At 33.9% G+C, this 17,647-nt stretch overlaps 1 long non-coding RNA gene across 4 annotated transcripts; it reads right to left on the bottom strand.

Moving 5' to 3' along the window:
* Nucleotides 1-13,588: 13,588 nt before the first annotated feature.
* On the bottom strand, nucleotides 13,589-17,366 carry LOC112328632 (uncharacterized). 4 transcript variants are annotated; one of them, XR_008060064.1, is made up of 4 exons: nucleotides 16,815-17,366; nucleotides 16,626-16,689; nucleotides 14,328-15,209; nucleotides 13,589-14,067 (listed from the first exon to the last, which is right to left on the bottom strand). It is a non-coding gene; the product is annotated as an uncharacterized LOC112328632 (long non-coding RNA). The 4 variants fall into 4 exon arrangements; XR_008060062.1 differs by lacking the exon at nucleotides 13,589-14,067 and having other exon boundaries at nucleotides 14,074-15,209; XR_008060065.1 differs by lacking the exon at nucleotides 13,589-14,067 and having other exon boundaries at nucleotides 14,074-15,130.
* Between the last annotated feature and the right edge of the window lie 281 nt (nucleotides 17,367-17,647).

The raw sequence follows: 17,647 nt of genomic DNA, 5'->3' as shown, positions 1-17,647 counted from the left end.
TGATCTTAGTCAGGGTGATTTCTCAAGAAAAACTTACTAAGCTCAATGGGGATTACAAATGATATATTTAGCCTTGTAAAAAGATTATCAAAGATGACATTTCCTAATTTCAAACGCATGCATTCAGAATTGGTAAACTTTTCTTTCTTTCATGCAAATATACAAAATGATTTCTCATTATTTATTCAACTAAAACTTAGTTTTAAATCTGTCTTATGTTATTGTTACTCTTCAGGTTTTTTTAGGTGTATGGTCACCTTTTTAGGAGATTACTTGAATTTCCAGAACCTGTTTGTTAGAAACGAACACCAATTTGACTTTTTCTTTCATATTAAAACTTTGATTTCCTAAAAATCTTTGTGAAAACATGAGATTATGTATAGTTTTAGGAGGAAAAGGAAAGCACACCGAGGAATTCTTTTGTGAATTGATGGAACTTTTAGGATTTCTGAAAGTGTAAGAATGAGGATAGTCATAGACACAAGAAAATGCATGATATTATAAAAAAGAAGGGCTCATTTAACAAAGAAGGTCTTATGACATTATAAGCCAAATTGCCGACAAGATTAAAACATGTCAAAAGAATATTGTAAGTGATGTGCATCATGGGAATTATAATCCATCTTGTAAGGCTAAAACTAATGTGCAAGAGGATTCAGATGGTCCAATGACAAGAGCGAGAGCGAAACAACTACAAAGGGCCTTGACGAGTCAAATTGGAATGATTGAAGCTGCGTCAGAGTTAAAAATTAGCAATCAGTTTGAAATTGGTTCAAGGATGTTTATTTGCCTACAATTGGAACTTGGAGATGAGAAAAGCCCTTAATTGTTCTTTTGATGCTGGGCTACTCGAATTTGGGTTGATATGCAAATAAGTGAAGGAATTGATGCTGTTTATGGTCAGAACAGCAAATGAATTTGAACCCGAATTTGAAGTCATCCATTGCATGTGAAAACAAGACTAATCAAGGTGGATTTCAAGTTCAGAACGTGTTCTTTCTAGATTGTCAAACCATGATTGTATTGGACTTTTGTGTAAGAAGATATGGTTGTTTTAAATTTGGTCTGTTTGTGTTAGAAAGGTCAAAAAAACGTGTGCTAGTTAATTTGTCTAGGTTAGTTTGTCAAAGTCTGTTTTTTGGGCTTGACTTCTGCCATGTTGAATTATTCCTAACTTTGGAGGGATGTTCCAATTATAAATATAGTATCAGAATATGTAATAAAGAACTTTTGGCCAAGATTTGAAACTTAATTCACAGAATTAAGAGTTGTTCTTCCAAATTGATTTTGTGAAGAACCCTACCTGACTTATCACTCTTCAATCACAAAGAGTGTGGCGTCGAAATCCTAGATTGATCTTTGTGGCGTCCAGATCGACTTATCAAAGTATCATTCTAGTCTATCCTCCATCTTATTTACCTTGAAATCACTACAATCCAGCCTAAACACCAAAAGAAAGACAACACAACCAAACCCATCCTTCATCCATTTTCGTCAGATTCATTGTTGCCGATTTTCGAATCATTCACGGCACATCAGTAAGTTTAAACACTTTTATGGACATGATCAAACAATTATTTTTTGAACGCAACAGGGATAAACTCATTTTCCAATTCTGGTACACATCCCCTTCAACTAGCCTCCTCATAAAAGCTTTTGCAGGGATCTCATCGATAGTGTGAACATAAAACTGCGGAAGAACTTCATCCTCTATTTCCATCATGAACACCCTTTTAAATTTGAGTAATTCAAGAATTCATGCTACCTTCTTCATACCCTACTCTTACCATTAACGCTTTTAAATTTCTCTGTTATTCCACCTTTAGAGCATTTACAAATCCACTACTTGAAGCATGATTGAGTAGAGGGTTTGAACTTATATTCACAGTTTCTTCGAACGTTATCTATTCAGCTTTAATTAATTGTAGGAGCTTCTTCTTGAAGGCACTGCAAGTATGAATGTTATGTCCTGTAGTGCCGACAAGGTACTTGTAGGTAAGGTCGGGTTTTGTACATTGGGTGAGGTGGTTGCAGAGGCACGAGTGGTTTTAAAGTTACATGCCCAATGCTCAGTAGCTTTTTATATATCTCATTTAAAGGCAACAATAATGAGGGTAGCCGTTCTTGGATTCTTTAAAAACTCTCAGTTCATTTCTTGATTTGAAGCTCAAGTTTTCTAGCAAAAAATGAATGGTTGAAATTGATGTTGACAATTTGAAATGAAAAGGATGGAGTGTGGTAGCTTTGGAATTGGTTTTTCTTACCCCTACAGCCCACCTTTAACATGATTGTCTTCCCTTATTTTCCCTACGAAGCCTTTTTTTCTCAATGGGCATAGAGATTCTGCCACTCCTTACCCCTTTGTTCTATACGCTCAGCAATAACTATAACAACAGTGAATTGTTGTGTTGAGCTACCCATCACATGCTTATAATATATAGCCTTGAGCGTATTTACAAATAAGGTAACCATTTCAATGTCCAAAAATAAGGGATGCATCTATACAACTAGATCTCTCCACCTCTAGGCATACTTCTTGATGCTTTCCTTGTCTTTTTTCTCTTTATTAGAAAAGTTGGTTCTATCAGGAGTGATATTCATGTTGTACTTGTATTGCTTGATGAAAGCATCCACCAGGTCTTGCCATCTTCAAATCTTTGTATTGTCAAGCCTCATATACCAATTCAGCGTTGCCCACTTAAACTATCCTGGAAAAAGTGAATCAATAGTGATGCAACCATATTATTCGATAGTTTCACCCACATTTAACTAGTGTTTTGCCTATGTTTTATGTATAAAATGCCTTGATATTCTTTGTTTTATGTTTTGAAGACACCTTTAGATGAAAGATGCAAAAAGGAGTAAATTGGAGGTAATTGGCAGATTTGATCCTTAATCGATGTTTTGTGCAGAGCGTAAGCTCTAAAAGTTAAAATGAAGTGATTCCAGTGGCATTAGAAAGCTGACATCCATACCTTTCTGGAAATCTAAGTCAAGAAAAATAAAAATACAAAGAGCCTGGAAACCAGATCCTTCAAAGTCAAAAATCGCATTCTGCTAGTGTTAACCTTTGTCCATTCAAAATTCAATATCTGGAGCTGTAGATATCCAATTGATTCAAACTTAATTTTTTTCGACTCCTGACTCAAAGGCCTACAAACGCTCCAAATTTCAGCCAAAGACGATGTCATATGAGGGAGATATGAGTTTTCAAAGATGACAACTGAATTCTGCCAGCAAACAGGTTTCGTGAAGAAACGAATCCAAATTACATCCCGAAGCATCAAAACCGACATCCAAGTTTTAATTTCAGCAATTTAGCTCCTCAAGAAAATCAATCCAGAAGGTCAAGGAAGGCAGCCACCAACCTCAAGCCACCAACCTCAACCACCAACCACAAACCAGTTGCCAGCCACCAGCCGCCTTCACACTACCACCATCTATTGATGTTCACACTTGAACTTTGATTTTTCTTACTTACAATTTGTGTATAAATAGGCAGCTAAGTTTATGCTATTAAAAGCCAAGAGAGAGGGAGAGAGAGTGCAGTAGAATCAAATAAAGAAGGGTGGCAGCCATAAGAGAAGAAACACAAACTCTCCCCTCTACAACCCAGAAATCATGTATTCTTTCATCTTTAGGAGTAGTTGTTCAATAGATATGCAAGGCTAAGCTCGTTTTCTTGGTTGCAAGGACGCAAACACCTTCAGATTTCAAGAACTGTGAGATTTATTCTTCCATTTATTTTCGGTTTGTATTATGAATGAGTATGTTTGTTTTCCTATGCATATTTCCTATGATTGTTTATCTTAATTGCTAGAGCGGACTCTAAATTATTATTGTGAACAATCTATTGCTAAGTTTGATATCAAAACCGGAGTTGTGGTATATAAACTTGTGAAGCAACTAAGCTTGATAATTGTAGCGGAACTACGTTATTAAACTTAGGGAGAACATTCGATCAAAGCAACACAAGCTGACAACTTGGTCGTTAAGATTAATGAATTTATCTAGATCTTAAGGCTGCCATTGGATTAAATCATTAGTGCGGACACTGTGATTGTTTGTTGGTTAGGGCTAGTTATACGGCGGATCCGTTAATTAACCAATGTTAAGAAAAGATAAAAATTCAGAATATAAACTGGAGTTTCGTTTCAAGGATCGGTTCTGATTTCTGTAGGTGGATGTGTGCTTGCGACCAAGGTTTATTTTCTTGATATATTTCAGTTTCAATTGATTTTGTTTGCTAGTTTAATTTCTTTCATAGTTTAGATCATTGCAAATCAAACCCCCCCAATTACATAACGTATAGCATAAAAATCTGAACTAGACCTTCCTCGTGGGATCGACCCCTTGCTTGCTCTATACTATCTTGTGTGTTTTAAGTTAGGGTAATTAATTTGTGCGACCGCGACATCGCAACAAATAGTTTTTTTTATCATGTACTACTTCTCCTATTTTATTACAGTAGGATTTTATTATGTTCCAGTGTATTTGATGAATTCAGGAACATAAAAGTTTTTTAGCACCACCACATTTGGAACTAGACACATCTCTACAGCCTGTATTGGATTATATAAGTCTACTCCTTCAATGGCCGTAATTCTGGCTTCCAGTGCTGCCATCTTATCTTGATCAATGTCATTAGACAACTTTCTCTTATGGGATTCGTTGACAAATGCATCTATGATTGTAGGGGCTAGCGTTGATGCTGCTGACTGCACAAATATTGGATTGTGTTAGGGCTCTTGACCATGTTCTCTCATTCTTTCTTCGGGATGAGTTGTTAGGGTCTGAACAAAGGTGATGAGTTGGTTACAAGGACCTTTACCAGAGACATTTCTAAGTGCTTACTCGAGTAAGCTATTGAGGCGAGTCACACTAACTTTTAGAGAATCCAATTCTTCTTGGAAGTGAGCACGCTCTTCATCTTTCATGTTTCTTAATCGGAGTCAGGTGTTGTAGACTTTACGGATTAGAGCTCTTTAGGGACCTATATTTCAACCTGGTATGGATGCACATTGGGTATGGATTAACCTGTTTGAAGGGCTAATCCATGACGTCTTTGTTGAATATGGGCAAAAATCCATAATCTGATTAATTTGAAAGGATCTTTCCTAAGTAGAGAGTTCAAAACAATAACGTGGGTCTAAGCCTCTTTTAAAAATAATTTTTACAGTGGGTAATTTTGACTTTGGTCTTTAGGAAATTCCTCAGCTAATCATCTCAGATTCTTACCTATATTCAGAAAAAAAAGAATCATGGTTCTAGCTCAAAAAATCCTGCGGAATTCAGGATTATTAATCAGGTTTGCCTTGATGCAAAATGAATTATTAGGGAGCTCGTACCCTAAGAGAAGGTTCTAGGTCATTACATGAGGGTAAACTTTCTACTTGGTCTAAAAAAGGTCTATAAACTGCCCAGTGACCACTTTACGTGAAGGCAATATAAGGGTACAAGGAATGGTTGGGGTACGGTGTGACCACCATTATTGAGTAAACATCATAGTTGGATGTTTCACGAGTCTTCACCCCAACTGAAAGTCATAAAACATACTACTACTCCCCACCTAACCTAAAAATAAGTTTATTCGCAAAATTAAAATGCAATAAGGCATTAATCCATACCTGATGTACCTATGCATGAATAAGAAATAAAAAAGCATGTTAAAATAGTAAAAATACGAGCTAATGTAACATCCCCATATCCAGGATTAAGCAACAATCTCATGTCAATTGATACATAGATTAATTATATATGTGTGTGTGTGCGCGAGCGCGCGCGCAAGGTGTTCATATTAAATTTTACCAAAATTTTAGTCTCCCCTACATTGGGAGGTCCCAAGTTATCGACATTTAACCTATTTACACTTCTAATATTTCACATCTCATAACTCAATCATGACCTAATCTTTCTGGGTCTCCATCCCACAAACATCATCGTCATCACAACCATAATATTTATAACATACATTGAACAACAAATATCAGTATAGAGAAATAAATGAGATAAACATGTATACATGGACACATTCATATGAAATTCAGAGTTAAGATTATCTATTCAAGTTTAAACGTTGATTATACAAATTAAGTTATATAAAAGTTGTAATATTACAAAATACAAGGGTATACTGCCTAGAACCTAGAATTACAAAAAGTGAACGTAAGCTAGGATCTACTCCTGTCATGCATGTGAGGGTCCTGAAACAAAATACATATTATTGAAACATGAATATCATAATAAATATAACAACACAAATATCCAACAATTTAAAAAGGCAAACATGCATTCATATTTTATTCACTTCTCCCTTCTGGTTTTCATTGGAAACTCTTTCTCATTCAACTACTAAAAACCGTTTTCTTTTCCATTATCAACCTCGATTCAAGATTTCATAAGATCAACCATGATTATTTCCGCTTAACACATTACTGATACCACTTTCACTGGTATCATCATCACCCCATAGGAGTCGATGTAAGGTGATCCCCTTCCCCGGGATCCTAACATACACTAAATGTATGCTAGCCAATACATGGTGATCCCCTTACACAGGATCCTAACATATACTAAATGTATGCTAGTCCAAATATGATGATCCCCTTACTCGGGATCCTAACATACACTAAATGTATTCTAGTCCACGCCTCATATCACACTTCTCATATTTCCGTTATCAGTGATAATTTCATCACTTAGCAATTCACACAACAACCTTTCACCTCGAATACACATACATTCAGAATACTATCCAAAATATCGACATCATTACGCAACTTTCCTCCTTCCACATAATATCCAACATTCAATAATTCATATTTTACATCAATAACATATTAAATTATAGAATTTAACTAGAAAGTATAGGTGTGGATCACCTACCTGCAATAGAAGCTCTACTCGTGCTCCGCTGCTGCTACTGCTGCACCACTCCGGTGGCCCTCCTGCAATCACAGGCTTATCTCGTAAATTTTCCTCATTCAGGGATACATTTTATAATAACCATATCAACAGCCAATAGGTATTTCTTTCAATCATTCTTTTCTTTATATTTGGATCGTTACTGTTTAAATTTCGAGCTGTTACTCTTTTGAACTGTTACTCTTTCGAACTGTTACTGTTTTGAATCGTTACTTTTTTGAACTGTTACTGTCTGCAGAGGTCGCATTTTGACCTCCTCTCAGATTTTTAACTCTATCTAGAGTTCGAGGACTATGTTTTAAGCGAGGTTGGTCACGTTGGAAAGCTAATACAAGGCGCTACAAGTCCCCTGAAGGAAGGAGAACCCAGTTTTGCCCCCAAGACAGTCAAATATTGCTCATCAACAAATCAGACTCACTGCCCTATAGGGTCTATCATGACCCCAGTCTCGGTTGGTAGTTAGCTCGAGTTCTTTAGCTCTAAATTAAGCAAGACCAATTGCCTTAGTAGTTAACATCTAAAACTATAATTTCTATGTAGGAACCTGATCCTAATTCCCTCATCCTCTTACCCAAAATCTCACCGAATGTCGGGAGACGAGCCTGTCCAGATTCGTCACCCCTTCCATTCACACATAACATTCACAAATTATATTTTCTGGGTAAATTTTCATGGTTTCATGCCCCCAAATATATACAACACATGAATTAACTTAATTTTAACATCTATTATTTTTTTCCCCAAGTTTAAGAACCCTAATCTATAATTCAACATCAAGGCATCAATCCATAATCAAATTTGAAATGAATTATAAGATCATGTTTAGAACACCTTACCCGGTAAGAATTAAGGTTTCGATCTTCAACCAGTAAAATATTTTCGACTCCCTTCTTCCTTTTTTTCTAATGATAGACAGCCCTTATTTTTCTCTTCTTGTTCAAATTTTCTTGTTAAATCTTTGCCCACAAGTGTTTATTCTATCTATAAACCCTTAATCTTGGATGTGTTCTTGAAATTTTGGTGTTTCTCTCTTGATTTTGCAAGAATGGATACAAAAACTCCCTCTTTTTTTTTTTGGTTGCTGCCGATTTTTGGTGAGGAGAGGAGTATTTATACTCTATAATTTTTCTTATTTGTACTTAGGCCCCATTTCCTTTAAGTGTATTCCTTTTGCCCCATATCTTTTTTTTCTTATAATCAAGCTATACCTCTTTTCATTTCTTAAAACTCCACCCCAGAACTTTTCGTTTAGTTTATTGTATTCAATTAAATCCAACCCTCAACATTACCAGGTTAATTTATAATGTCTCGAATTATTTTGCCCGGAAATTTAAATTCAAAATTTCTGAATTCCTGTTTTTATTTAACCCTATGCATGGATGTCTTCACTTTTATTTCTCATGTAGTTAGTTTGCAATTTAAGCAACCTTTATTTTTCCCGGGGTTTACAGCTAAAGTTAAAAAACCAAAACAAATAGGCAAATAATCAAACAACCAAAGCTTAATCCAACCAGACAAGACGTTTCTCAGTGGGGTTGCTATCTTGTCACGAGGCTCATGACGTCGAGAACGGTGGGTCTGCAACTTGAGTGATGATAAAAAAGGGTTTTGAGTTTAATCATAAAATTATGATTATGAAGTTCAGGAGTCGCCACATAGTATTATGGTTACTAGGAAACCTAATGGTCTGCGAGAATCTAGATAAGAGACTGGTTATGTAAAGGGAAGACGCATCACCTCAAGTGCACCCTACCTATGATAAGCTGCATTGTTGTTTAATTGTTATTCTAAGTCAAGTTTCTATCTGTTGGTCTTGTCTAAGGTTCAAGGTATATCTTTCTTCATGAGGAAGTTTCTACCTTATTGGGTTAAAGCCTAACTATTCTAAGTTCCAAATTTTAACATTGCATTTATTTTTTATCTTTAATATCCGAGTGTATACTCTATAGTGTAGTTTTATACCTCCAAATACTAAAGTTTACAGCTAAATCTTACAACTCCAAATATTAATTAAATAAAATAGTTGTGAAGAGATTTTTGATATTTTGACCAAGGCCTGACGGATAATTATAAACTAGTTTTAATATCCATTTTAAAATATGATAAAAATAATTTTATCTCTTTTTTAGAAAATATGCATGAAACTTTTTTAGGATTTGGTCGTATGCACGAAAACAAAATATTTTTTGTGTTTTTTTTAAATTTGATTTTTTTGAAGTTTTTGATTTTTAAAAAAAAAACATTTTAGAGAAAACTGAGTATATTTATATCGGATTCGTATCTTACGGTGTAAGTCTACAGCTTAATATTATGCAAAATTATTGAAAAAATTATGCGGGGAAGCCACAAATATTTTTAAAATGCCCTTTGAAAAATTTGAAGTTTTTTTTTTAAATATTATTTTCTTATATTATTTTATTATTAAATATATTGGGCCAGAACGAGTCCAGCCTGACTCAATGGGGGTGGGCTGACTGGCAACCTAACAACCTTTTTTTTTTGGTCTGGGCTCTAATCATCAGGGTTGGGCTGGAACAGGTCCAACCCATTGTTGCATCTGCTGGTAAAAGCTAGCAATTGGAGGACGTGAATTATTTTACTTGGCATAGGGGTTGCGGCAGCCGCCACTGGTATGGATGAGACCGGTGGAAGTGCTGGTGGCTCACGAGGGAGACTGGAGATGTTGGTGGGCAAGTTGTTGTGGTGTAGGAAGAAGAAGAAGTTTGCGGTGGAAAGGGAGAAACTTGCGGTGGTTGTCCCTATTGCTGGCAAGAAGATGAGTTTGCAAGGATGCTGGGTCATCGTCGGTCACGGTGTGGGGGGGTTATGGCGGCTGAAGAAGCCGAAGTTCTGGCGGTGGAGGAGAAAATGAAAAGGCTGGCAATTGAAAAAAAGATTGGGGAGGCTAACTTTTTGTAAACTTTGGACTTGAATTTATCCTCCTTAAATGCCTGGAATCCGTCCCTATTTATAGAGGGTGGAAGATGGGTACTTTGTTTTTATTGTGGACAAATCTTAGCTCTTAATTCAACTAGAAAGGATCTCAACAGTTAGTTCAAAGGTGTCATCATGGTTTGTCAAAAGTTGACAGTTAAAGGCTGTTTGAGTTGGCCATTTTGGGCCAACGCCGCGACCACTGTGGTGTCAATCAGCCGGAAAGGACCATACCAGAGTGTAGTTAAATGTCAGACCATCATGGTGGTGTTGTTATTTTTATTTTATTTTTATCAAATTTGGTGAAAAGACGAAACATTAAATGCGCTTGAAAAGTAGTCACCCGAGCAGCTTTTTCAGAAAAGAAGAAGAAGATGATGAACAGTAAGCAGATGACGCGTCGTCTGGTTCCTTTTTTTACTATTCAAAATAACGTCATTTTGGACTTTTTAAGGATCTAATTTAGTGGTTTGGCCAAAGTTCAATTTCATCCTCCTTCTTTTAATTTCTTTCAATTGCACCCCTAATTAACCCAAACTTCCAATTTTATGCAAGTTTGCCCCCACTGAACTTGAATGTCAGCCTTAGATTTCAACACCTTTCATTTTGGTCTTTGGCCTTGGATTTATGCAAATTGACCCTCAATTGACCATTAAATTTTTAATTCTCTTCAATTTCACCCCTGGTTTCAATTAATTAGGTCCTATGTAACATCCTCAAATTATAATGTCATGAAATCTCAAACATTTCTTTACTAATGTCAAGTATTGAATAATATGTCTAAGATTATGGGATTTTGTTTTTTGAAAATTTCGGAGAAGTTTCCTCTATTTTTGTTAGTACTAAGTTATCGACAACACTTGTATTATATGTCATTACAACTTCCATCTTGATTCAATCATCCTGGATCACATCCCATTCATCAAACAATATATCAATACATATAATTATCAATATATTCAAGTCTCATAATATCAATTAATAAGTCAACATAAAAGTATTACTAAAACAATTCGAAAGATAAACAAATTCATCACTAAAAAGTAATAAATGCTACCTAACTACGTATATGCATTTAGACTACATGAATACAATATTAAGATTAAGAGTCATATTGTCTTAAAACATCTAATGTATTCTACTACTTTGTATTATAAACTTATCTTATCATTTTGAAAATGATTTAGCCATACTAACAACTATACATATATATAATACATCCACTACATACTACTTGATTTTTACAACACAGAGATAATACGTCTGTTACATACTACACATCTTCTGCTTGATTTTTACAACATAAAAGGTTTTCAAAGAAAATAAAGACATAAATATTACATTCCAAAATGATAATTCATAAACAGAAAACTCCTACATCTAACGATCTGCATCACCTCGCGGTGTACCTGTTTCAACAATAACCACATTAATCAATTTACTCAATATCTTAGTCTAGTATTAATTATTTACTCTTAACATTTGAAATTTAATACTTCTAACTTCAATCTAACTCAATCAATTAATTTACATAATCTTTTCAAAACTTAAATATTCAGCTAACTCATCTTGATTACCAAATAATTCTAATACTTCCATATAATTATTCAGAAATTTAGTTTTCCTTCCACGGTTACCAATAAATCCGGTAATTTCCATCTGAATTACCCATTATCCAGCTAACCTCTTTATTAACCAGTAAACTCGGTAATTCTTTTAATTACTCAAGGAATTCGGCTAACACATTTTGGTTGCCAAAATCAATCCGGTAATTCCATATGAATTACACAGCATCCGACTAACCTCTTTATTAACAAGTAATTCTCTTAATTACCCAAGAAATCCGGCTAACCCATTTCAGCTGTCAAAATCAATCCGGTAATTCCATATGAATTACCCAGCATCCGGCTAACCTCTTTTGTTAGCCAAATAATGATCCCAGTAATTTCACATAAATTACCAATAATTCTCATAATAATTACTCAATTTATTTCTTTGCTTCATTCTTTTAACATCAATTAAATAAACTACATAGATATTTAGGGAAAACTAATAATTATAAAATAAGGTGACGAATCACCTACCTTCTGTTCGTGACGACCCAACTCCTCATGTCTGATAACCAGCTCCAGATACAACTCCTGAATCAATCAAATGTCATTATATCATTAGTCCATCAATATTTTTCTTACGTGCCGAAACGCAAAGCTCGTAATTTATTTTTATTTGTAATTCGTTCTAATAAAAATTCATTCTCAAACATAACATCATTATTTTACACGCAACCACATATTTAAATCAAGTTACTTCTTTTCTTGCTTTATAATTCCTCCATCAAATAATCCTTCTATTCTTTATGCCCTCACATCATATTATTTATTTTATTTAAACATATATAACAACTATATTGAAACACAATCTAAACATCTTGTCTTTATGATTTCTTTTAACTAGTTCATTTCTCTTTTAAATTGAATTTACTTATTTTTATTTTTATTTTTTTCTCAATTTTAATGTTATTTCTTCATTTAGTCTTTCTTGCATATTTCAAATATCATGATTAAACATATTTTTCTAAACATTAATATTAAAACTCATTCCTCCACTTTTCCTTCATTTAGCCGAATGTGATGTTACTTTTCCTTCCCCAAATTTTTCTTCATTTACTTGTTATTTCAAAATGGGGATTTTTTTTCATTTTTTTTTATAGAATTATCTTGATCTCATGACCTGAATCACGGGTTTGGCAGAGATAACTTGAGTTGACTAAACCCTGATTACTGGGGTTACAAGCTTGTCATTCTAACCTGAGTTGACTCAACCTGATTTTTTTAGGTCCTTCTTTCCCAACCTGATTTTTTAAATCCCTCTTTTACCGAGCTTTATCTTTTCATATTTAATAAGCTGAGAATTAAGCTACATCGTTTATTTTCTTTTGAAAAAAAATCTCACAAGTTATAGCGAGTATTTTTTTTTTTTTGTAAATTGGTTTATGTATTATTGTTGCTTTTTTATTATTTAATTAAAGTAAAAACAATTTATTTAATGCAATTAGGTCTATAACCCATGTCATAAAAAAAATCAAAATATATATAGGTCTTATAATTCTATGGCATATCATCAAACTGTTATGTTGATAACTTGCACGCCAATTGCTTAATTAAATGTTAGTAATTGAAATAATTTTTCAAAAATATAGTATATTATTTATTATTTGACTTTTATTTTAATACTTCATTATATTTTTTTTTACTATATAATCAACCTAATTTTATTTAAATGTCAAAATATTTTTTTATTAAAATAAATGTACACATGCATTTTGATGAAAAATGAAGCTCTCATTTTGTTTATCCTTTCTGTCTGTGAAAGAAAAATATGAAACTTTTTTTTATAACATTTGTGAAGAATACTGTTTCAATTTCTAAAAATGTTTTTTAAGAAATTGTAATTTTTTTTTAACAAGTATCATTTTAGAGGTTTACGTGACTCTCCTAAATATTATCTACTATATATTTATAAACAATTCAGATTTATATTTTAAAATTTTATTTTAGTTGAATTAAGATTATTTTACCTACTTTTTAATTAGTAATTACTCCATATTTTATATAAAATCATTCAGATCTAAAATAAATATTCAAGTTTATTTATTTTAATTAAAATCACAGCATATTAAATTTGGTAAAAATGTTCAATATATAGTTGAATAACATACTTGCAAAGCATGTGGCAAGAAAACTAGCTTTTTTATAAATAGATGAAGAAAAAAAACAGAATTTAACCAATTAATTACAGCATGAACAATTTAAATAAAATCTCAAAATAAACCTTAGCTTTGTTTGGGAACGCAAGTTGCATCACACCGCAAGTGCAACTATGTTCCCAAAGAGGTTCGTAGTCACAAACTCAAATCATACAGAATGGAATGGAAGTAAAATCAGAATTATTCAAAAACTGGACCCAACGCCGACATATACATCCCCACATCTGAAGATTCAAAACTCACAGAGCAACTAGACCACAGAGATGACGGCAATTGTGAATGCATCCTCAGGAAATTGTGCAGTAGGTGCTAGCAAGGTTTGCTAACTCATGTCACTCGGCATCAATGCAAGCCATCTAAGATCAAATCCCACTGACAAGGGATGGGATGGACTGAGGGAGGAAGGCTGTCCCCGTTGCACAGCTCATAGTTCAACAAACTCTCTAATGAACCCGGAAAAAAAAAAAAGAATTATGAATGCGTACCCAAGACAAGTGACTTGAACATGATTTTTTACTGTCCCTTGAAAAACCTAACTGCTGCCTATGGGCATGGTTAGTAAAACATATATAACTGGTTCTGAAGGTCTACAGTCACCCTGACTTTAATATCGATTATAAGATGAACTAGCTTATATTATTAGCAGTTATGATTTATGTGATAGACTGAAGAATCTTTATATAGAGGGAGAAAAACCACTTACATCCCCATCAAACTGTGCAGACAGCCCTTTGGGAACTTAGTTTTGTTGTTATTAAAAAAAAAGGGTTGTCCACCGAGAAAAATTCCCGGGTGTGAAGCTGTATAACACCAATACTTGGTGAATCATTAGCTATTCCTCAAAAAGTTAACACTAGACCAGCTGGATGATGCTCTAGCATCCCATCTCAGAGTCAAGAACTCTATACTGAAAATCTAGCAGGCTCTTCTGAAAAGCTTAGTTGCATGTCCTGGAAAATTAAAACATATATGACAGGAATTGAACCTAAGACATTTCCTCAACAAGCAACATGGCAAAAAAATTGCAAGTATAAAAGCACCAGAAATTAAATGCAGGCAACATTGTTGAAGCAAAACCACTACTCAGAGAGCAAAGGAACCAGGATGTAATTGGAATCATAACATGCTAATAATAGCATTTATATATCTATCAAGATGTCTAAACCCATGAAACAAATCCATGTGTCAGATTTAACCGATCACCAAAGTGTGTTAATAGAAAGTAATTACTCCATGCATTATGTGCCAATAATTGCACTCCACTCAATAATCTTCCACATTTGAAGTGAACATACCAAATACAGTACATCTATATAACCTATTACTGAGTGGCAGACCAAATGGAAAAGCATGAAGGGTTGATGGACCTACCGATTCTCAGAACATTGATTAAGTCATTTGAACTTCGAGTTGGGAAAAGAGTAGGGGTACAATGTCCTTTAGTTTTGAGATCAAAGCATCCATGATCTTTCAATATTAGACTGATCAGTGTGACCATAGCATGAACTATGAAGAACCAAAACCGAGATAACAAAATGAATAATACTCCTCAGAAGCTAAAAATGTCTCTTAATTAGTTTCCTATCTGCAATGAAAATGAAACTACACTCAACACCACTCACATATGTTAGATTGCCAGGTACTTACAATAATAATAATAACAGTCTTTGATTCTATCTCTACTTGCCTCAGACAAAATGAGAAAAAGAAGAAGAAGAAGAGAGGCCTAGCCTTGCAAAGCAAGCAAAACTTAAGAATCCCTACAGATTTACAAAAGCACGGTAAAACTAGTAAGTACAAGAGTTTGAAACTTTTTTTATTTCTTAATAATCATATACTTTAATATTTCTTGCTCTTTGATTTTAGTGGATTTAAATTAACCTAAATTCCTACTTGAGTATTTGATCATAAAAATATCCACAAGCCTACCAGTTAAACTAGTTCATTGGATTGATGATGCAGTTTCACTCCCCTTTGCAGTTAACTTCAGCCTTCCACTCTTCTATTTGTGTCTCACTCTGTAGATTTTTGCACCACAAATTCATTGACTAGAAAGCTAAAACCTGGACTTCAGATTGAAGATCTATAACTTCTTTTTCTCAATTCTACTAAACTTCAATAGAACCAATCAAATGTAGCAAAAATGCTCATTTGGCAAGGGGTTGATCCAAAAAATTATCAGAGTTCAGATGTTCTAGTATTGCAAATCATTGAAACCAAAAACACAAAAGCATTGATCATTTGAATAAACTTACCTTACTGCTAATTTTTAATCCTAATAAATTTGTCTCTTGCAGCCCAGAAAACCTGAGTTGCAAAGGTTCTACTGTGCATTGAGGGAGAATTAATATCAAGCAACTCGTTTTTTTTTTAGACGACAAAACAAAATAGAAAACATATGAAGCAATTGATAGAGCATTCACTTCTAACATGAGAACAATAAATAGTATTTTAAAAATCAATATGCATTTAAAGTTTCAACTAATCACATAGAAACCTTGTCATCATTGCTATGGGTAAAGAAAAGGTAACTTCCACTATTAATCAGATGTTTAACTGGTAGGGAAGCTCCGATGTTCTTTTGTTAGCTTCCAAAAGATTTTAGGCTGATTGCATTTGGAAGCTTCAAGTTAGCATTTCTAGATTCTCAAAGGAACTCCATTCAAGATGATAAACTTTCGAAAGCAGCACATGCTGCATTGAATGGTTAGGTGCCATGCAAGGAACTCCAGAGGATTTTAAGCTACCCCACATAAGGAGAACTCAGAGAGGAGTTTCTCATTAATTTAGTAAACTTCCTCATGGACAAAAGTTGTTTCAACCTATACTTGAAAGATTTTGAAACCACCTGAGGCATTTGCTCTAAAGCCTTCAACAATGAAAGGGAAAAAGAAAAAAACATTGTAACTAAAGAACGAAACAGTAACAACATAAAACATGCTTTCTTCTTTAAGTTACGTTTTCCACACAAAGTTCAGTTTTGTGGGGGAAAAAAACATACTTGTCCAGTGTCCAGTGTTCTTGCTTGCACAGGAGAGGTTTTATGCGAGTTTCAATAGTTAGGCCTGCAGATGACAGCATATATACAAGCAAATTAACCAATCAGATTCTAACATCTCTCTCACAGACTGCAAATGCATAAAGACTACCTTTTTCCCTATAGAACACATAAGAAGAAGGAATCTTTTACCTATACATAATTTGGAACATCTTCTTCTTCATATCATAGTGTTTACTTTTCTATCTAATACAGAATTAACTTGATGCCAAAATTGAAAAGTGAAGTAAATAAAAAAGAACTACAAAAACCCACTTGGCCAATACTACTTTCATGTCGGTCAGCATCAAATTCTCAATAAAATGTCTTACAATCAAACCCCTTAAATATACTAATAGGCACAGATAGAGAACAGAATCATTCATAACACAACCATCTAAGCTTGACAGAGAAAACCAATATGTAAAATTCCAGGAAAAGTTAAAAGGTGTTTTGTGCCTTCTATGCTGCTCCTGCTCGATTTCCCTCAACACTTCCATTTTCCCCTCCTCTTTGCTAATGTTCTTGACCTTGACCAGTGACCACCTCTCCATTGCTTCATCAAGGTGAAAGGGACACTATTGTTGTCGCCGAGGAGATCTAACATTGGGTCAGGCCCAGATCCAACAATACTTGATTCCTCGAAGCAGCAATTATCGAAATTCCTCTTATAACATGTTTAGAATTTTAAGCACCACTTGTGTTTTTTTTTTTTTTTTTCCCAACTATTTCTTTGCATTGTTTTTTAGAATTATGGGTTTTTTTTTTTTTGCATTATTTATTTCTTTCTCCTACCGTCATATTATTTTTTAATATTATTCATAGTATTAATGATTTAGTATATTCTTTATATCATTCTTCACACCACACTACGAGTCGGGTCAAATTTTTTTAACATAAAAAATATCTCGGTATTATTAATATGTTTTTTAATAAAAAAAACTAAATCATACAAGGATTGACCTTATATAATCTTATTAACATTA

The sequence above is a fragment of the Populus trichocarpa genome, chromosome 9 (genome assembly GCF_000002775.5).
Source record: "Populus trichocarpa isolate Nisqually-1 chromosome 9, P.trichocarpa_v4.1, whole genome shotgun sequence".
In the NCBI taxonomy this organism is placed as follows: domain Eukaryota; kingdom Viridiplantae; phylum Streptophyta; class Magnoliopsida; order Malpighiales; family Salicaceae; genus Populus; species Populus trichocarpa.
The sequence above is the reverse complement of the archived record's forward strand: the minus strand, read 5'-3'. Positions and strand labels throughout refer to the sequence as shown.